The sequence below is a fragment of the Neodiprion fabricii genome, chromosome 5, assembly GCF_021155785.1.
Source record: "Neodiprion fabricii isolate iyNeoFabr1 chromosome 5, iyNeoFabr1.1, whole genome shotgun sequence".
In the NCBI taxonomy this organism is placed as follows: Eukaryota; Metazoa; Arthropoda; class Insecta; order Hymenoptera; family Diprionidae; genus Neodiprion; species Neodiprion fabricii.
This window is the reverse complement of record NC_060243.1, coordinates 3,541,769-3,565,158: the sequence shown is the minus strand read 5'-3', so window position 1 is coordinate 3,565,158 and position 23,390 is coordinate 3,541,769.

The window sequence follows — 23,390 nt, the reverse complement described above, 5'->3', positions numbered from 1 at the left end:
GTACGCATAAAAGTATATAAATATAGGTAAAATAATATGATGAATTCGATTATTATTATTATTATTATTATTATACCTATCTGATAAATTATATTGTTAATCGTATAATACAACAAGTATTATACCTGTAATAACTAGGACGATAAACGCGCGATTTACTCTCTGTAAATACGATAATAGCAGTAATGATAATGATAACGATAAGAAGAAGAATAATAATAATAACAGTAGTAGTAATAATAATAACAATAATGAAAGTAAAATTTTGTATATGTATTATACATACCGTACATACATACACATATATATATATTATATATAACATACAAAGCGCAGATGTTCAAATTTCTATTAACTGCAATATATCACACTGAAACACACACACACACACACACACAAATATATATATATATATATAGACTAGATTTTATCGAGAACCTCTTTCGTACAGTCGAGACAGATGGAAGATGAAAGATGTGAATGAAGAAGAGAAGAAAAGAATGAGAATATAAAAAAGAAAGGGTTCTTTTTCGGAGGGCGGTTCTAAATAGGAATATCATCATGATCGCATGTAAAAGTCTTTGGGACTAAACAGGGTAGAGAGAATACATATATATATATACATACATATATATATATATATATATATATATATATATATATATATATATATATATATATATATATGTATATATGGAAAAAGTGAAAGAGATACATTATTTGTTCGCTCCGATTTCAATTTGAAATTTCGATTTGAAAATTTTATTTCGTTATACGAAAGAATATGAGAATAAAAAATAAAAAAAAAAAATAAAAAAATAAAAAAATTAAAAGACAAAACCAAAGTGTAAAATTTTCGAACATAATGATCGCGTGCATTGAAATAGAATTTATTATTTAACTGATTTAAAATCGCGCGTATAAAACAAAACACAGTATATTATAATACACGAACATGATATTATATGCCTGGTATTATTATTATTATTATGCCTGTTATAGACGATGACCCAGTGCCACTTGTAAAATTTTACTAAATAATAACAATAACAATAAGGATGACGACAATGATCACGATCGTGTCAATAGTAATAGTACTAGTTGAAGAAATAAGTAAGACAGATTAAAAAAAAAAAAAAAAACAATAAGACAACCGTACCAGCCGTAAAAAATAAAAAAAATAAAAATAAAAAGTATGACAGAAAGAAATAAACAAAAGTGAAAAGTGAAAGGGCTTTGATTTTTTAATTATATACAGTACATATAGGTTTACGCTGTACGATGTTAATTGCACAAAAGAACAACATTATGTATATATATATATATATTTATATATATATACCTATAATAGTACACAAATTTAACCTTACGCGACGATTGATACGTACATAAATAAAATAGAATGAAGGGAAAAATTAAATAATTGAGAACGAACAATAGAATGTACGGTGTGTGTATATATATATATATATGCATATATACGCGCGCACACACATAAACGAGAACAAAAAAAAAATAATACTGATGAAAAACAAAGAAAGAGAAACGATTAGCGAACAAGCCTGTCATGCACAACTAACTAACAATAAACCGATGATTCTATTACTGTAATTTCACGATACGTGTGAAGAAAGATGATATTAGAAAAAGAAAAAGGTAAAAAAAAAAAAAAAAAAAATCTGTACGAATAATAAAGTTGATGTTATTTAAAATAATAATAAAAAGAAGGAATATTATCTATACATACGATAAATGTCGCAGTCTGTGCGTTGTGATTGTACGTGTATGTACAAAACTAGTCCGAATACCCAAAATCCAGAAATGAAAATTCCGAGACCGTGAAAACGGTGATATGATGATGGAGCTGAAGCTGCAGCAAAATCATACGAAAGAACGATTTTGACCTGAGAAAAGGAGAAGAAGAAGTTCTTTGCCGTGCGGTACAGCTGTAGAGAGATCGAAGACGGATACGAAGAGGTAATTATAACAAACAGCCTTCAAGTAACTTGAATTAGTTTCGATTTCGGATCGGAGATAAGATTAGACGCCCCAATTTTCCCTCTTTTTCTCTATCTTTTTTTTCTTTCCTTGCTTTTTTTCCTTCCTCCACCTGTGTTTACGGTTTTTCGAAGGATCAAAGGTTGAGGAAAGTCCCGAAGGATAAATACTGCGAGATTTCGATTCGACGAAGTTTATTATACTAATCTGATTCAAAGCTCTGCGTCATGTTGAGAGCAAATTAACGAAGGAGAATATTGGCGAATAAAAAAACAATTCAGGGTGGTCACTAAATCTCCATCTCAAAATTTCCTAAATTTTCCAAATTTTCCAGACAAAAATCTTGTCGTTTTACCTGACCGACAAGGATAAATTGTTTACAAGCAAATTGAAAAAAGTATACGTATTTTCCGTATAATTGTTTCTTTGTTTTTTGTTTTTTTTTTTCGTTTGTACGAAAGTACGAACTGTCACGATCGTTTGTACGGGTAATATGTAGGAATATTCAAAGTACGAAGAGAAACTTTCCTCGATGGTAAAAAAATTTGCATTCTATCCAACTTGTCTAAAGCTTAAAAAAAATTGTGGGGCGTACTCGTATCAAAAAAAAAAAAACCCCGTACATCAAACGATTCCCTGACCTCCGGCAGAAATCCCTGACATTTTCCTGACTGTTTAAAAATTTCCGAATAACTCCATGACATTTCCAGGTTTTTCTAGAATTCCCTGACCAATGGCCACCCTGATTCACATGCTTCCGTCGAGCAAATACCGTTTCTGAAAAGGTGCCCGATGCTCGAAGCTGCACGCAGAGCACTGCAGGGAGCATCTGGTCCGGTTTTCGCGTGTAGGTATATAAGGTAGTAAATACGAACGATTTCCTTTGTGCTGATCCGATCTTGCTGAATTTCATTTTTATCCAGTTTCGCATCTAGTCGTAATGGGCATGCCCCGCAGTACGCCAAACGCAGCGCAAAAATTTTTCCGCTCACTAGCAGAGACGGTTTGAATACCGCGATAAAGTGGCAGTTGAAATTCGCGTTCGCAAGACGAGAACAGAAGCGTACGATTAAAAGAGCGTCCGAAAACCAAGCCGCGCGTTGCAAATGATTCAAGTTTCGGAAAAAAACCTCTTTATTTCATAATTTTAGGAATCTCTGTAACGCGGTAAAAATTATAAAACAGGGCAAAGCGGTGGAATTCATATTTTCAAAACTTGGCCACTTCGAAGGAGTCACTAAAAAAATTGCAAAATAGTAATTTTTTTTTTTTTTTTCTCCCCAATATTTCGTTACGCTAACGTTACTAACTTCAGCCTCGCGAAATTTTTTTTTTTTTCCCTTCGTTTCATTTACATATTTCGTATTTCTATTCGATAACTGCTCTTCGTTTTTACCGATTAATTTACCTATTTTATTCGTGACTTTATTTATTTCTAACGACGTATCCTTCGCGTTGTTAATCTTTTTTTTTTTTTTGTTTTATTGTTTATTTTCTTTTTCGTTATACTCGTTGCGTATATTCCTTAAGGGATCCTTAAGGGATTCCTCTCTCCTCTTCTTTTAATACGTTTCTTCAACGGTCGTTAAATGCCTAACGATTATCGCGTTAGACCAATAAGAGGACTTTTGTTCAGCGTTGCATTCAACGTTTACCGTTGTTAAACGCAACATTAAGAACAAACGCTGGGAACGTGGAAAACGGTTTGATTAGGCATCGAGTTACTAAACCGCGTTGAACGAGGTGCGGAAATTTTCAAGAAAGATTACTACGGCTATTACAAGATATGCGCGGATGAAAATTACCAACGAGATACGGTAGCCTCCACCTTTCTAACGGTTCCACACATCGATGGAATCGTTCTAAAGTGTGCGCGCGTGTGTGTGTGTGTGTGTAAGTATAACGCATAATGTGATAATGCAGATTATAGGGTTGGCGGGAAAAGAAGGGGGGGGGGAGGGGGGTCCAGTCAAGCGGTCGTAAGTATATCCGGTAACCGCGTAGCCTCCTACCTGATGCCACACAATATCTGTATAACGCGTACAAAATGCCTACAGTGTGGGTTGAGAGGTGCTCGTATAATCTACCTGCACGTCCCGTCCGACCTGCGGACGATCGACGTAATCTAGTCCGCAGCAGCAGCAGCAGCAGCGATACTCCGGTTTTTGTAAGAAAGTGTTTCGAAAAATGACAATATAAGCTCCCGTCGTATTTCCCCGCTGCTGCAACGACGCGAAATAAGAGCAGTTGACACCCGGGAGTGCAGGTATAATAAAACTTTGTAAACCGACTTGCGCCTCGCTGTCCGATTAAGGGTTCGCCTTGGGGTGGTTTCTCTTTTAACTTTGTTTTTTTTTTTCTTCTTCTTTTTCATTTTTTTTTTTTTCCAAAGCGCCTATCGAAAAATTTATCACGAACACCGAATGGAAAAAATTTTGTAAAGCTTGGAGGATGTAGGAAAATATTCAGAGTATATATTATACGTGTATGTATATGTATAATGTCAGAAAAAGACGAGATAAAACGCACTCTCGAATTACGTGTTTGGCGTGTGGAACGCACTTTGAACCGCCGTTTGTTGACGAGTCAAAACTTGAAACTTCAATTAACAAAACTTCAAAAGAGAATTCAATATTTAAATATTTATATTTATACAATATAGAATGTTTTTTTTTTTTGTTTTCTTACGCGTTGTTTCGATGTAAAAAAGAAAACCCTGAAGTGGGAACCTCGGAATCTGGTCCGATCGAGTTCGAATTTCCGGGGAATTTTTCTTTCGCGTCGCAAACAACAGTTTTATGAAGATTTAGCAGTGAAAAAAAAAATAAATAAATAAATTAATGAAAAACAAACAATACGTGTATTATTTATCTTATTTTATTTATTTTTTTCTGGAGAACCACTCCAATGACACAATCATGCCAGGAACTGGATTATGTGCGCAGTAGCCGTACCATCGGCTTATACACACTCGGGTATAATAACAGAGGATACATATATATACATATTATATATATACAATATATATAAAGGCTCGCGCGGGGATTCGAAAGGACTTATTTAGACACTCGTGAAACTGCATCAAGAGAGACGCCGAGAGGGCTGCTGCCGCTTCCCCTGAAGAGGGTCCAGTCAAGGGGATGATGCTGTCAAGTATAGGATCTTGACACCGGGCCACAATACCTACTTGTTAGCCGAGTGTATATATATATATGTACGTGTTTATATATATATATATATATATATATATATATATATATATAAATATATATATGTGTGTGTGTACGGCCGCGGCAAAAAGAGAGTAAAGTAAAGTAGAAAAGCGCCCCTGTGTCGTAGTGCGCAAGTTTTCCCTTCGAAACTCATCCTTCCTCTCGTCATCATCGTCATCCACCAATGTGCGTATAATAAAGGCACTCGGAAGAGCTCGACTCTTTTTTCTTCCATGCTGCACAAACGCAAACGCAAACACAAACACGCACACACACAGACACAGACATGTACTTTTCACCCTTGTACCGTGCTGCGGATAATTATCGTGAAAACGATCTTAATGCTTTGTTGCTCTTTTCCTCGTGACGGCTGCTGCTATAAAGTTAAGTTAAATAAGATATAAAATAACCGATGCTGAATGAGGGCTATAATGAATTTGAGAAAAAACAAATTGACAATATATATATATATATATCTACAACGTTAGAAGAAAAATGTTCAAGCAGATTCACTAAGATTTTTGGGTTGATTCGTTTATTTTTAAATCTATCGCTGAGTTAAAGAAAAGACGTAAACTACAAATCAAATATTGACGTTAGTGAAAATTTATGTCATATTCGTTAATAGAAATGTAAAAAATAACATGAATATTTATGTAGGACGTTATGTTTTTTTTTTGATAAAAAAATGTCCAACGGTGTATTTCACGCTTTACCTCCCGTCACTTCGACCGACCCTCTAAATATTGTATATAATACTAAATTTCCACAGCCCCTTAAGGGAGAGGAAATGAATTTTTTAATCAATTTATATTTATATTAAAAAAAATTGCAACTCATGCCGCCATTTACCTGCGCCGCAGCAGCAGCAGCTTATCGTTTTTGTACACCTGGTGGCCTGAACCGTTTGTCTCTAATGGCAGGTCTTTAAATTTATTATATCCATGGATAGTTAACCCCTGTTATACCCTGAACGTCTAATCTCAATGCCTGTGATCTTTCGGGCTACGTCTATTCATCGCACAACCGAGTAAAGGAAGAAACACAAATATATATATATATATATACATATATATATATATATATATATAATTCGTGCAAGGATCGAGTGGATATTAGTTAGATTAGTTAATAAATTTGTTTATCACAAGTAAAGCATATTGGAAATTTATCGAAAACTAAACTGTATTTTTCTTTCTATTCTATTCCCAGATTCTAAGCAAGTACTTCGATAAAATAAACAAAAAAAAAATATATATATATATATATGTATATATCAGGATATAATATATTATATTATATTGTATTATATATAGTATAGTATTATATGATACGCGGTTATTGGCAGGATGTAGTAAATTACTCGAAACCGCTTGGTTAATAAATACAAGCGGCATATAGAGTAATAAATCATCCTGAAAAACAGCTTGCACCCACATTACCACGGGCCCTGGTTATTATAACACGCGTGCGTAAAACGGATAATTGCAAAATTTTAATAAGCGTTATAAAACCCGGTTCAAAATAACCGCAACGAGCAAGTAGCGTGAAAATATTGGCTCATATACGTGTATATATATATATACATATAATACGTAATACGGATTCGATTAAGAAGAAGAAGAAAAAGAAGAAGAGGAGAGTGCATAAACTGCAGTTAAAATTTAACTACTCTACTTATCATTATTCTTATATTAATATACGCCTAGTTGAGTTCGAAATAAAAAAAAGAAAAAAAAAAAAATGAAAGAAAGAAAAATGTAGAAACGAGCGAACGATAAAGATCTGCGAGACCGTAAGATGGTGAATCGATGAACACCGAGAAAGATTTCTAGCTGCAATTACTGCAATACAGTTCCTTGACTATTTTCATTTTTGGAAATTAATGGAAATTGCTTTTGTACCAGTGACCAAAAAGTTTGGTACGAGCCAGTTTTTTTTTTTTTTGACTTCGACGAGGGATAATGAAGCCATGTCAAAGCCTTGTTTGACAGAAAAAAGTAGAGTAAGCCTCAGAAACTGATTTTGCGTTGCAATTAGCAAAAAAGGATCGACGATAGCGCAAAATGATTAGGCGTAGCTCGTTTTTCGTAATACCAACGATATTGAAACGGTTTTTTTCAAAGATACCTGTTTTACACAATTTTTCCAGTTACTCTAACAAATGAAATTTTCAACAGTCTAGGTATAATATTTCTGTGAACCTGCCCTCTTCGACCTGCGTCAGTTGATCCGAAGGGATTACACGTGACGGATGGTACATAATGGCTACTGCAGTAACCCCCCCAGTTATTTCGCGTGCAGCCCCCAGCGCGACGGATAGCTAAATAATAAGTTACAACGCCTGACAATGGACGGCGTTGAGGAACCACTTCGTGGCGTAATCACGGCTCATTGAAGTGCCGGCGACGAGCGTTCAACCGCACAGCTTCGTACGTACGCATCCAACATACCCGTGAGTCCTGCTGGAGTTGGTCCAGGTTACGTCACATTGGCTCAGGGGTGCGCGAAACGCATCTGCTGCCTGTCGACCTGCTTGCCTAACAATGCTCGAATGTCCGACCTTTGTTGTAAATTCTTCGTGATAATAAACTCGGTCGGTAGTGAACCAACGATTCAACGTCATCTGCACCGAATGAATACCGTCGCGTTTTTCGTTTTTACGTGAGAATTGGCTCGCAGGTTTTGGATTCGGATTCGGTTAGCGATCGGTGCGAGGTTGAATTTAGTAACGTTACTGTCGTACGACGAACGTTCAGCAGAAATCGTTGCTTTGCAACGCTTGTACTGTCTAAGATTTGGTCATTATTAAGAAACGAAACGTACTCTCGTGTTTTGTTAAGACGACTCCTTGAGAGTTGTTTCAAGCTTGCACAATAACGAAGCTTTCACTGATGTTTCGTCACTAACTTCGGTCTCTTACTGATCAGTGGACCGGAAATTGGGTTTCAATGGATTGAAGGTACTTTATACAAATTTATTAGTCAACTGCCAACAGGTTGGATGGATGTGTAAAGGTGAGTGATAGTTTTCAGCCGATCAATTTTACGGTGCCGATAGTTCAAGCTCGCTTTATCTTCTGTTATACATTCCCCGTTCCCCAGCGAAGGCGAATGGGGTGGATGCACAGATTTTTATTTCAACATCCAAGTATACCCACGTACAAGCCATTTGCGGAGGTTTTACTACCGCTTCTGGTTAGAAAGAGAGAGAGCGATAAAGACTCGCCTCCTGTCCGCTGCTATATATTATGATAACTGCGGTACGACCTGCTCCTTGCACAGACGCAATAATCCTCTTTGTATGTAATTCGGTATTTACGATCAAGGGCTACCTGTGCCTACTGCTACGTGAAAATAATCACCGTTCAGAACAGTGTTCGGTAATAACAATTACGGAAATTAACGAGCCTCGACTATGAGCCTTTCGAATGATCAATTATAAACCGCTTTTAACATCCAAGACCCAGCAGGTTTTAAAGCAGTATAATCGTTACGATGAGCCGGGTACATTGGAGATTAACAGTCCACACTCCATTTTCCGCAACGTTGAACGTGATTCGATTTGGAGAATCATCGCACGTGTAGGTATACGGGCTCAGATTATTATGTACACTGAGAAAAATTTCATTTGTTACAGTTACTAGAGAAATTCAGTAAAACAGGCATCGTTAAAAAATCTGTTACAATATTGTTGGAATTAGGAAAAACGAGGTACGCGTAAACATTTCGCGCTATCGTCGATCCTTTTTTGGCAATTGCAACGCAAAATCAGTTTCTTCGGTTTACTCTACTTTTTTAGTCAAACAAGGCTTTAACGTCAATTTATCGTTGCACGAGCATTAAATTTTCGCAACAGTTGTAAGAAAATATAGCAACAGCGATCGTAATGAGAAAGAATAGTAACGGATACTAGACTGTCCGGTAACGGCTAGAAAACTAATTTTCATTTTCTACCTATAGAACTATATTTTTCGATGATGGTAAAAAATGAAAATTAGTCAAGGACTGAGCGGTAACCGGAACTAAAAATTTCTCTCAGTGTACCATAAACCAAACATGCAGGTATTCGAGAAGAGACAAAATATCACCGCAACGTTCCATTCCAAGTCACCTGCGTTGGCACACGGTACATTTTCTCTCTCAGCTTCTTTTACCCCTAGCTATTCTTGAATTTAAATTTCACAAATTAAGTAGCTCATTACACCTTCCCCGGAATCTGACGTCGAATCTCCCGACCTTTGGTAGCGCCGTGTGTGCGAGACCCTCGAGGATCGCGGAGAACATCAGGAACGGACCGCGCGGTCAGTCGAGGTTCTCGGAAAGCGTGGGTGCCTCTCTCTCACTCTCTCTCTCTCTCTCTCTCGCTCTCTTCCTTCCTCCCGGCCTTCTTCGTCTATATTTTCATACGAAGGCGAGGGTATACGACGTACGCCTGTGCGTCTGCGTCTCCTTGAGGAACGGCCAGATCTTGAAGGCAACAAATCATAACGATACGGGACGACGCTGATGCGGAGAGTCTCCGCACCGCCCCAGATGCGGGGGAGAGATTTTGTCCGGCGGAAAGCGGACCAAAGCCCGGAGAAAAACTCACCCGACAAATTGTCTCCCCGTTGTAGGTGTATGCCTACGTGTGTATGCCTCGACAACGTTTTATGGCACTCCTGTCTTTAACCCCGGCAGGTCTGCCTTATGCCAACTTGCTTGCCTGCGTATAATCGTCCTTTGCCACACCACGTCACGGCTACGTGGCAGCAGCCACTCTCTCTCTCTCTCTCTCTCTCTCTCTCTGTCTCTTTCTTTCCAGGATCACAGATCGGAGATTCCCTCGTATAGACAAGGATTCAAATTTTACTCCGCAACAGTGTGAAGAATAGAAATGAGCCCGGAGAAAGAGTACGTACCTTAAACCCTCGCGATCAAGATCAGGTTGGTCTGCAGTGACTTTGGGTACCTCTATTTTCCAAATCTTTATCCAATCCACCAACCAAAACGATGCTGAAGATAGCAGCCAACATTAGGAGCAAAACGTTGTAATGGTCGTTCGAATTAGGTAGTGAAATCCGAAAACCAAAATTTTTTGAAATGCTTTGAACCACCCAAGACTGAACTGTATTTTTTAAGTTCGAAAAAGTTTAACGCGTTGTTTGGCTGCTAGTTTCAGTTTCATACCAACCACCGTATCAAATCCAATCTCCGTATACGAGAAACGAAACGAAACCAAAATTGGTAAGTGGAACAACAATCGACCAGGTACAACAGCGACAGTCCTTGGAATCGATCAGGGTGGCCACTAAATCTCCGTCACGAAATTCCCTGACATTTCCTTGACTATTCTATAATTACCGAATAACTCCATGACATTTCCAGGTTTTCCAGAATTCCCTGACCAGTAGCCACCCTGGCGACGAAGGGCATGATCAGTGATTCCAAGGACCACAATACGGTCTGAAAATCAGGTAAGCTTCCGGATCATGCGGAGCGACGTTTAACCTGAAAACGCATTGTGCACATCGGCACCATCCTCGAACGTCACTGGGCTGCGGGATGCACGGTTATGATTTACTTTTCATGGAGGAACGAGGGCCGACGAAAGCGGAGGATGCGAGGATAGGTACGAAGTGAACAGGAGGGCCCCGTGACACAGGGGCCTCTGACGAGGACGCTCGGTGTCAAGTTACGAACTAGTAGGCCCGCGCTGCACACCCAGACATAAAGAAGACCCCCGAATCGGTGAGTTTTTGTGCCGAATACACACGTGCGTTTAGGGCACATAACCCATCAGACCTCCCTGCAGCCTTCCGAATGAAACGCGGTGCATCTACGCGTCTCTACAGGGGGAAAGAGGTATAAGGTACTATATGCGGTACCTTATAACATCCTCACGACCTCACTGCTTCGCAGGACACGCTGCCAAGCTGTCCTGCGGATCGTTCGTGGCGGGTTATGACTATGTTACACAACACACATGCAAGGAGGTAGATTTCTAGTTACGGTTAGTGTAATTCACCGCTTCACTGCCTTCGTTTTTCGCCATACAATTCGGTGAATACACTTCTGCGTTAAAACTGGAGGCCTGAAAATCCAGTACCTGTTACACTGTTCTTCTTGGATACGGTGACTCGTACTACTGATTTCATAGATACTGCTGCGACAATAACGATATGTTGAAGCCTTGTTTATACGACAACATGTGACAGACCAGACAAACTTTTGGCTGAAATCAGCAAAAAGCCAGAATCGACAACTATAATCACACATAAATACGATTACTTGAATCATATTTTTTAACAAGTCTGGCTATACAAGCATACATTCAACGATTTACACCAAACTATTTCGTTTATAATCGTAACGAGACTAATTTTAACGAAATTTCTCTCAATGTGTTGCTTTCTTTGTCATCAGATTTATTCGACATTTTCTACAGTCCCATTTTTGATATGGTTCACAAGATTCACGTCCCGAAAGGTATCGTACTAGCTATAAAATGTTTGCTGCGAATTTGCGAATTATGCATATTTTACTCAACGATTATCTCGAGGTGCAGCGAAGAGCTGCAGGCCATGGTGTGTATGTAATATATGTATAATAATATGTGCATGGCGACGGCGAAGCCCAGTGCGGCGGACATGTCCTACAGGTGTCACCTTACACTCTCCTCCTACTCCTCCACCTCCTCATCTCTCTTTCTCTAACTCTCTACGTAACGTGTATATTCATAATGTACATATGTAAAAGTATATGTATATATATATATGTATAAATAATACACCTTGTACCTACGATTTTCTACTCGTGTATGGATATATTATTATACCTGAGATACAAGTGACAAGTACATTACGTCGCAGGTGCATAATCCAATTTTTTTAGTCCGTCTACTCGTTGGAAGATAATTTGGTTAAATTTTTTCCCGAAAAGTTCAACCGATGGATAAATAAGTTTTCGATCGGCAAATGAAACTTTTCTTCGATCGCAATTCGGTAAGTAATAATTTTACAGACATGATAAGGGTGATTGTGCTATCGGTTATAATGAGAAGAGGAAAGAATATGGAGATGTAACTACAGCAGAGAACTGTAAAACGGTCAGATATAAGCGACAACTTTCGTACATTGAACAGACTTCGAACCCCTTGAAGGAACTTATAAAGGGCGCAAAACGCACAATGTGTAGTAGACGGTACAATAACGAGTGCAGATTATCAAGATTGTCCTCCTTTCCTTCCTTCCTTCCTTCCTAGTTTTCTTTCTTCCTCGTTTTTCTATAAATACGCGAGCCTTTCTCAATTCCCTTACATTTCCTGCGCTCCCTCCCTTTTCTATCTTTCCTTCTTTTTTTTTTTTTTTCTTTATTCGAGTTATTGTTCGATCGCGCAGGCAAACAATACAATACCTCCGAAAGCTCGCAGACAGCAGCACGCCTATTTCCATCCATCTACCCGCGTATAAACTGACATGCCTGTACCGTGAACCACGTATCTTCACGTGGGCATTCACCATATTGTTCCGATTCATCCCCAACGCGAGGGTTCGCTCGCTTTGGCACGATGCAGACCAGACATATGCTCAAAATCCCCAATCGAGTGACACAAGCCCTTCGAGTGGCCCGAGCTCATTGGTCGAGCATCCGCCAACCGGCGGAGGGACGACGAATGGTTCGTCACACGGACGGGGGTAGAGGGGTGCGCACGCGAGAAGAGGGATCAGGGGATGGATTCACGACAATGAGGGAATGTTTGTTACGTTAGGTACGTCGGACATGCGGTGCTCCAGTTGTACTGACGAAAATCAAAAATCTGAGGGGTTTAAAACATACTGTTCGCAATCAGGGATGAATTTGAACAGCGTGGGATTAAGGGTTTCAACCTTCCCGCATGCAAAATCACACGTAACGTTTCAGATGGAGCAGTAAATCGCTGGTTTACAGGTATCAAGTCGAGGAATGTGAAATGCGGTGGAATGAATTAAGGATTAACAAAGGAACATACAGGTACGGTTAGTTCAGAAAAGTGTTGAAACAAAGGCCGTTGTCAAACTATGTATGGTTTAGATATCTCAGTGACGAGCTCAACATGTTTTACTGTCTAACTTGATCAGCTTCAGAGTTGGACTCTTTGAACCTCTGTCACGTTTTTCCGTCGGCATGTTTTCGCTCTGACTATACGTCTCGTGCATCCTTAACTTCAAGTTCGTTGTCGAAGCAACGACACTGGATAAAGCTGAAGAACAGAAATGTAACTGCAAGAATAAGATCTAAGCCTTTTTAGAGTGTAACTTTAATTTCACCTCTTCTTCTTCTTCTTCTACTTCCTATACTGCGGGTCATGTAAATGTGGTGATTTGGGACGATACTTGGATAGTGCGTATAATAAACACGGTGTATACGTATGGTTACTACATTAAGTCAGGTGTGAGAAGGTATTTCAGGCCATTTATACACATAGGCATGCCAGTTATAACAACCCACTTCACGCGTGGAGGGGTGTATAATACGACTCGTGGCTGCTGTTCGACGACCTACCCCATGGCAGTGGTGTGGCAGAGAATCGTGTTTCAATACGGAAACCGAAAACTATGTTATTACGTTGACAGCTATACGCGCGTAGATATCCTCGGTCGTTTTTATACACAACAACTGCGTGTGTCCGCGTCCATGAATGAATGCATGTATACATATATACCTTAGCTGTTGGAACACCGCGTACGTGTGAGAATTTTATTTATACTGGCGCCATATCATCACAAGATGTGCGACTCTTCTCTCTTAAACGAAGCGTGAAAATTATACCCCTCATTCACGACGAGATTTAGTTCCCGGTGTGTTTGGCTCGACACACGGAGACCATAACTTGGCATTCAAATGTCCAGAAGAACGGGATTAAAAGTATCGCTTCACAATTTCTGCTCAGACTAGGAAAATCGATTAAAAAAAATGTGCGGCAATCACAACTCTGTACACGCCAATAACTTGGAGGGTTATCGATAAATTTCATTACGAATTGAAGGTTAGAGTTCTTGCCATCGGTCTGCTTATTCGTACATTGTTCCATAATTATTACTGATCAACAGTAAAAGTGGCGGAAATTCAAATCCTTGAAGTGGGCAAGGTTCCGGCACTTTCCTACCGCTATTATCGAATTCTTATATCCAAAGTCCCCTAAGCATTGAAAACGTAATGTATGTAAGTAATATCTACGAGTTTTGAAGCATGGAATTGATCCAACGTAACGAAAAAAAAAATATCGAGATTCTAGGGAAACGAAGAAGGCGGGTATAATACAGTTGCGTAACCCGTGAGCACGCGGACGTATACGTCCAACAATTTGCATTATTAACGGCATCGTGGCAACGTACGAAGTGTTTTATACTGGGCCTAGATGATCTCGACGATGACGAGGTTCACACAGCGAGATATTCTCACGGTATACGTCAATTGGAGTCAACTCATCTAAATACTAATTTTCAATGCTATTGCTGTTGTCAATTTGCCACGGCAAAGCACATGGCGCATACATGTCACAGCGTCGAAACGTTTCTTATGCAATCAGACCTTCGTTTCCATTCTGTAAACAGTTGATACCTGGTCAGTAAGAACGTTTAAATCCATTTTCGAAATGATTGTACAAGTTGACGAGATCCTTGGAAGGTCAAAGATGTTCGGATTACGTTGAGAATAGTGTCAAACTGCAAGTAACGTTGGTTTCTCTGAACAAGGAGCAGTTAATGAGAACTCTGTACAGTCTACAGGTTCCAGTACAATCGAAAACGAGACACATTGTAACAAGTTGCAAGCATCCAACGATTCGTCCCGCCTGCAATTTTGATATTTGACAACCTTTCACACGTCCATGAAAAGGAGGTGAATTCGGAAGATCAATTGAAGGGGTACGAAGCGAATCGAGGAATAATCGAAGAGTGACGATTATCAATGGGCTGGTGCATTTCGTAATATGGGTTAATACGAGGAAGTAGCAAATTGCGGTAAGCAAATTAACGCGCGAGTTGTTGTCGTTAACGGTTACGGTATAGTAGTAGCTGCATTATAGTGGTATTTCTGTCACGTCTGGGAGGTATAGTACCGACTGACTACCAAGGAAGAGACGAACTGCGTCGTCGAGGTCGGCTGGGGGATGCGACGAATTAAAGTACCTACTGCTTTCTGCGTCCGTCCGTTCGTTCGTCGGCTGGCCGATGGCTATGGTGATGACGATGGTGGCCCTGGCTGTCACTCGTCAACGTAATTAATGATAATTGACTGTGGCGCGAAGCTTCGCACGTTTTATCGCGCGCTTGCGCTCTGTGTACGTTTATAAACGTGTTTAAATCAACACGCATTCGTTCGGGCCACGATCATATTCAGGCACTACATCCAGTCTTCCACAAATAATAAACAATATCTATAAACACTTCAACAGGATGTTCCCTTTTAAACAAACGGCTGCAGGTGCGGAACGTCTCTCGGAAACGAAACGACACAACAATTTAAAAATAACAAAAAAAAAAAAACAAGTTTCATACACTCCGCGACGATTCCAGTGCGAGAAACAAGATGGAACAGGTTCAGTTTGAACCTGATTAGAAATTGAATTCCTGAATCTAATGACCATATTATGACGACAAGATGACGATGGTTCGTGGAAGAATGGACACATTTTTTTAAACTGTTTTTTCTGAAAATGAGAATAACGGAACAAAACGAGAGCAACGCGACGTGGAAAATCCTCTCCCATAATATATTCCGCAGTCATACATTTAACAACGGATAGAGACGTTTTAAATAGCAATTTACGTAGTCTGGTCTTCTATTGTCCAGATCTAGCTGGTAGTCCGGTGTTTAGTTCTGATATGAAATAGGCAGTGTGCAAGCACAGTGTGAAATCCAGAGATGTGTGTAATGCGTGTGCGGGCAATTTCAATTTTTTTATTTCTTTTTCTTTTCTGTCTGCAAACGTCTGAGAGAATAATAGCTTCTTCCTAGCTAGGGCTGTTATATCATAGCGACGTGGAAGACGACGACGACGACGAATTGGGACAAATTCTGTACAAATTAGAATAATTAGTTACGTCTGGTCTTGATCTTTCTACTCTTTACGTACGTACGAAGTCTCGAGTCGCGTCACTTCGGTTATGATTAGCTCTCTACACCGTGGAAAATGGGACAACGAAACTCCCACCGAACCAAACCAGCCAGACATATTTACTTGTTACATAAATTTGGCGTCGTTTGCCCTCGATCTTCATAACTTCCCTACATACTGTGTTATTGTCTTAATTCCGATGGAATGGCTGCTTGCGCTAATTTTCGTTGTACGAACCGAACCCATGTTTCAAGATTTAAAAAATCATTACCGACCATTTTCAAATGTCCCGCATCTGGACACACAACTGATCAATTTTTCATATGATAAAATCTTGAGAACGAATCGACAGATTTGCGCCGTTTCAATCCTGACTAATTCGATATTTTCCAACTCAGAGCCGATCAGATTCTGACCAGCAAAATCGAGCGAACTATTTGTTGCAACGAACGTTGCTATTGTCGGACGTACCAATTCGGTTGAAAATTGGTCCATTGCTTTGGCTTCACTCAACTCTGACCCGGTATGAGGATTTTGCACAAAATCGAGGAAAACCACCACGGAGTCTTTTGCGAAACCCAAGATCTTAAAGAGTCAAAGATCTTATTCGTGTCTTTTCAGCCTTGCAGGTTTTGCGCGTAACGGTATATATATTATCCCATTAATGAAAGAGAGGGGGGAGGGGAGACTAAAATTTGTTGTAATAACACGGATCACGAGCCCAGGAGGCGGAATGGTAACAGGTAATCAATAGAGACGGAGGTCGAGGCCTGGCAGCGGCGGCAGTTAACCTGAGGTGGGTTATTCCTGACCCAAGCTAAGGACTTGGTAAGAAGACTTTCTAGTAGCGCATGTGCTGCGGGTTAATACGGCTCGATCAGCGATCGCCGAACGTTTATAAATAATAACAATATCAGGTGAGGAGGTCGGGACGAGGGGCAGAGGCAGGGGACGGACCCTACGGCGAAACACCCATAAAGGTAGAATTTTTAATTTCATTACCTACAAACAACAACGGATCAACCGATCATTCGGCAATATCGACGATAATAATCGATCTCCTTTTCCTATCGACCATCTGGCCCATCCTTATACATAAATACATGCCTACGTGTATGTACGTGTGTATAGATCTATGTAGAAGGACTGGATCTTCGGTGGGTATGCATTATACGTATATAAAACTTCTCTTCGAACTCTGTACAGTACGCTAAAGTATACGAGGATAATAATAATAACAATAATAATGATAGTAATAATGATAATAATAGTATGTCCACGACTCCAAACTTGCGTACACAATAGATAATGATTTTTCGTGTACTTAATACAGAGAAATATATATATATATATATATATATATATATATATACTTATAAAATAGCAAATCGTTCAAACTTCATTACATTTCTCGATTTTCTAGACGAAAATGGACATTTTCCGACGACTCGTTTTGACCAAACTTTACTAACAAACTCACTTTTATTATGCAAATTAATTGCAAAGTAGACATCAGATGTCTCCGTCGTAACTTAAAGTAGTAAAATTTTTCTTAAACTCGCAGTTTTGAATTTCACCCTACAAACTGCGTGCTCACAATTACCGCAGTTGAATGAATTTCGAATAAATAGATCACGACAATTAATGAGAGTAAATTTTCTAGTCGTATAACAACTATAATATATACAACACGTTGTAAGTGTAACTAAAAATTATTCGTTCGACGCATAAACCGCGATCATCATTTGGGTACGCGTGTATATAATTGTTATATGAAAAATCGACGACACGTAGACAGCCTGATGTGTGATTAATTATACGAGAGCGAGGGGGCGAGATGGAGGGAAAAGAGAGACGGGAAAGCGACGATGCGTAATATTCGTGTAAAGGAGGGTGTTTAACCCCGAGGATGTTGTTTGGGGGTCAGCCCTCGACCCGCGGTACCATCGGCAACGGTACGTGGCGCAAACTCGCGGCTATCGGAGCGTTAAACGTCCGTGAAATTAGTGTTTTGATCGGTGCAAGCAGCGGGACGATCCCTGAACGAATTAAAAGCGCCTTGCGCCTAGTTGGTTGCAGCGCGTGTTCGACGCAACGGGCAAATCGAAACAACCCGTTAAAGAGTCGAAATTACGTACACGATTATCCTTGCAAAATACGAATCCAGGCCTAAAGCGAACATCGATACGCCTTTGGAAGTTTTACTATCCTAGGATACAAAATCGCGTCACAACTGTAGTGCGAAATTAAATGATCGACGATTTTTTACAGCACTTCGTACTATTTTCAAAAATACTATCCGATCGTACGTTGTCTCGTACATCGACAGAATTTTACAGAAAAAAGAAAATCATCGCGATCAATTGTTGAAAAGTTTTAAAGCTTGGAAAACGAGGAAAGCTTTAAATCGCATTTTCTCAACGGATGTGTGATTAAAAATAGCAAGAATAAAATTGTATCAATTATACACAGCAGTTAATCCCGCTCAAGGTTTAATGTACTTAATAATGACAACAACGATAATAGTTCGTGTATACAACGTTAGACGCAACAGTCTTACGTAACACAAAGAGATGCGCATCAAGGTGCATTCGACAAAAGAGCAGCAGAAAGAAGAATCGTTGAAAAAGAGCAACAAGGCGAACAGCAGCAGCAGCAGCAGCACAGAAGCAAGTTGAATCACTCTGCCAAATTAACCAAAGATTTATGGTTACTGCTCGCCAATATTCTATTAACATCAAATTATCTTCCCGTCAAATTGGTTGCTTCTCCTCGTCTCCCCATTCCTTCGACTTTCCTTTCCTTCCCTTTCCCATCCCTCGATCATTCTCAAAGGACGAGGAGCGCGTAGCGAAAGATTGAAACTGCAAACCGCACTAATTGCAAGAGAGAATATATCGCTTTGTTTCAAAATACGATACCAAAAAATTGTGGTAAATGGCAGAGTTTCAATAATTACATTAACAAAACGTTCAAATATCGTCATACGTATCAAAAACAGCCACAAGAAAAAAAAAAAAGAAAAAAACAACCGCTACAAGTAACTATTTATTGACGGTGATTGATTATACTTGCGTCGCTGTCAAATTTTCTGATACAAATTGAAACGTTTATATGTTTGACTGGTTTAAGAGATCGTTTTGCTTTCGTTTGTTCTTTTTTTTTCAGTCAATTTACACGGTAATATAAAAAAAGTGATTTTATCGACAAAGAATAAATAAACAGCGTTAAATTTCTTTCGCAAATATTTTTACGGAATATCTGTATTATATAGTAAAAATTTTACATATGGATAAGTTTGCATTTTACATTTATTATTATACATATATATAGATAATCGCAGTAGTAGCAGCAGCAGCAGCTTCATTTTTGTTACACGGCGGTCTTCTTCGGTCACGCGTTAAGAAGAAGAAGGAAGCTCAACCGATGTCGAAGATAAGGTACGATGTCCCCCTTGCTCCCCCCTCCCCCCCCCCCACCGTCTTTGCCGCCCTTCAGGACCCAACTCTCCTCCTCTCATCGCGAGAGGAGCTGCTACCTTGACCGTAGTATATTTTTGGGACCCTAACATAAGGCCCACGTAATCCACGGGGACGTCGACCACGTCGCGACGAATCTGTTCCGGGGGCTCAATGAGCCAGAAGACGCCCGTATATACCTATGTAATATTATGTACACGCACATATAACATCATGGATATATATATATATATATATATATGTATATGTATGTATTCATGTATGTATATGGGTATTGTGCGAGTCCGTGTGTTCGTAACCTTGCTTCTTTTCTTCCAACAAGTCCACCGTCGCGGTGCGCACGCAACGTAAAAACAGGGAATAAACGTACACATGTACGTAAAATGTATGAATGTAATATACGACGTGTGTATAATGTACAGGCAAGTGAATATAACGAGCTTTGAAAGCTGCGTCTTGTTCCAGTTTTGCGGACCGTCGTCGTATGCCTGTATATAATTTAATAACGCCGAAATTTGTTGTACGGATGGATCTAAGGTCGATATGTTAAGTTGTGAATTCCCCCAACCAGTCCGCGGACTCTGCGAAATTTACCGGCGAACGAATCTCTCGCGTTATAACGATCTAAACCTTTCAAATCGCATTAACAACCCAAATCAAGTTTCAATACGTATATACGTGTACACGTGTTTGTATTCGTGTATCCTTGTGAACATTTAATAGAAAAACAAAATAAAAAAAAAAAAAAAGTAGTAGAAAAGAAAAGACAAACGCCAATTTATGCAGTGAAACAGGATGTGGACGGTATTCGATACGTCGTATGGATGCAGCTGATCGATTCACCGTCGCAAAGCGGAAGTCACATTCTGACAACCTTACAACGATTAGGATTATCCAGATTAAGGGGACTGGTCTGCACTTTGGTTCTGTCGGTACGTTTGGGATTATGGTTACGTATCAGATTCGACGCATCATTTAAGAAGCACCACCCATATATTCGATATTTTATCGTTCGGTATAATTATGAGAAATTGGATCAACGGTAAGATTTCTTTCAATCTTACTCCTTCGATACATCGATTAAAGACTGACGAATTTCTTCCTCAGATTCATCGAAATGGTATCATCCCGATTTCCCCATCGCAAATCGATATCTTGTTAATCACGATTGCGTGATAATTCGAAGGGTCGATATTCGCCCGCGGTTGATTCGAGTCGAGACTCGGTGTGGCCGCAACCGGATCATCGAGTAGGTACGTGGAGAAGGACGAAGGGGAAAGGAGGAAAAGGGGGAGGCTCGTGTTTCCGCCTGATCGAGCAACAATGCCCGCAGACAAATGAGCATCCCGCCTCCATTGTTCGTTACATCGGCACCACCGGGCACCATCACCACGCGGGTTGGTTTGGATATTCGAACAAGAAGAAGAAGAAGAAGAAGAAGAAGAAGTGGAAGTGGAAGAAGAGAAGAAGTAAGGAGGAGAGGACGAGTCGCGACGCAGGTACCGGAGAAGCGAGAATCAGAGTAGATGAGATGAGATGAGATGAGGTGAGATGAGATGAGATGAGATGACGTCAGAGAGGAAGGGGAGGGGGGGGGGGGGATCGACACGTCCAGTGGCCCGCGAACGAAGAGCCGCACACCCAGTCGACGAATGGGACCCGACTGGGGGGTCTTCGATCAGACTGACGATGCGGGCCAACACCGATTAAACATCGGATGAGAAGAAGACGCGACTGTTTCGTCAGTATCGAGTCACCGATTAGTTATTCCAGACATTTTTTCATTCAATTTTTTCTATAAAGCACGATATGGACGAATGGTGGTTCGTTGGTTATAAAGAGGAACCGAAGCTGTTGAGCTGTCGATATGCGTATAGACATATATATATATATATATATATATATATATATACTGCGGAGGGATAAAATTTGATTCAGTCATATGTCGCGATCTGAAACGCGATGTTTTCTAATGTTTTTTTCTGGTTACAGAGGGAGAGAGAATTAATGGCTGCGGGTGAAAATTTAGAAAGACCAATACATGGAACAAGGTGACAATATCGAATATTTAAAAAAGCGAAAATTTAATTTGGTAAAGTAGAAAATGTTGAATATATCGAAGTACGGAGAAGTAAGAAAATAGAAAGGTCAGAATATATATATATATACATAATACCAAAATGTAGAAACGTCAGAATTCGTGTCGATAATATATAATTGAATAAGATTCTAGATTATATGCTGTTCTATAATGTTTTGTATTTCCGTATTTCGACTTCCCGCACTGAAACCTTCTGAATTTCGATAATTTTGATTTAATTTTTCACGTCTTTGAAAATTCTACATCTTGGATACTTCCATCGTTCGGTCATTCTTTTATTTTTCACCTCCACCCGATTTAATATCCCGAATTCTTATAGCGCATTGCACGCAGTGTGCACAATGTAAGGAATAAAATAAAGGGCACTACAGGTTGTGAAGAAACGAGAAAATAAAAATAAGGACGCGGTTCATGCGCCGCCGTTGGAGGTAAGAAAGATATTGCGAGGATCGTGGAATTAAGAGGAGCAGAAAAGTGAGTGGAGGGGAGGCGGGGATATAGTCGTAGGCCTAAGGTGGATCGAATTTCTCTTATCCAGAAGGCGGCTGAGCCGTAAGCCCACCAAAGAGCAAGGTGTGCTCTGGCGGTGCTTGCTTGACTAGGCTCCTCGCTCGCGTCGACGCATGAATGGGGCCTCCTTCGCGAGGACGCGACGCGAACGAACGGACCCAGACATCTGGTCCCGGGTCTCTCCTTGCGCATAACGCGTTCTACCACAAGGCGGGTATAACGCGACCCTCGCACAGTCTTCTTGTATTAAAAGCTAAAAAACACTCCGCATCCCCTTCTCCTGGTCTTAATTACTCCTGCGGCAGGTCGAGGATTACGCGTATACGTATAGTATACTTCTTCGGTTTCTATTCTCTTCTATACTCTTCCTCGTTTGTTTTTTTCGCAACGGATTTCAGCGTCAGGCGCACACGCGTATACATTCGTACTTGAATACCACATGGAAAATCGGTCATGCAGGTTAATTTTATTACATAGATAGACGCAATGCTTTTTTCACGTAGCTTATAACGTGTTGGCTTATCCGATGCACGACGTGACGTTGCGGGTTTTTCATTCGTGGATCGATTTCTTATGCATACAACCTTGATTATATGCATGTATAGTATATCCATGACGTATGAAAAAGAGAGAGGGGTGGAGAGATAGAAAAAAGAAACACGGGGATACCCCGAACTGAACGAGGAAGCTAAGAAGAAGAAGGCGGAACGAATTACTAAAGCCGTGCAGGTCTGCCGGGAGTTACTATTAGACGTGCATACGTCGTACATGGGAGAAGAGGGACTTCCGGATTCGCCCCCTACGGACGCCCTCCGCAAGGGTAAACAGTTTTTTTTTTTTTACCACCGCCCTTCCCGCTGCGGCAAAACAGCCGAACGACGGTCGTTTATTAAGGGCGTTTTTTGCGGCCCCCGTTATATGCATGTATATATATACACTCTATACGTGTATTTCTATATAATATACATCGGTTCCGGGTCGTAGATTTTACCGGAAATCGACCATCGG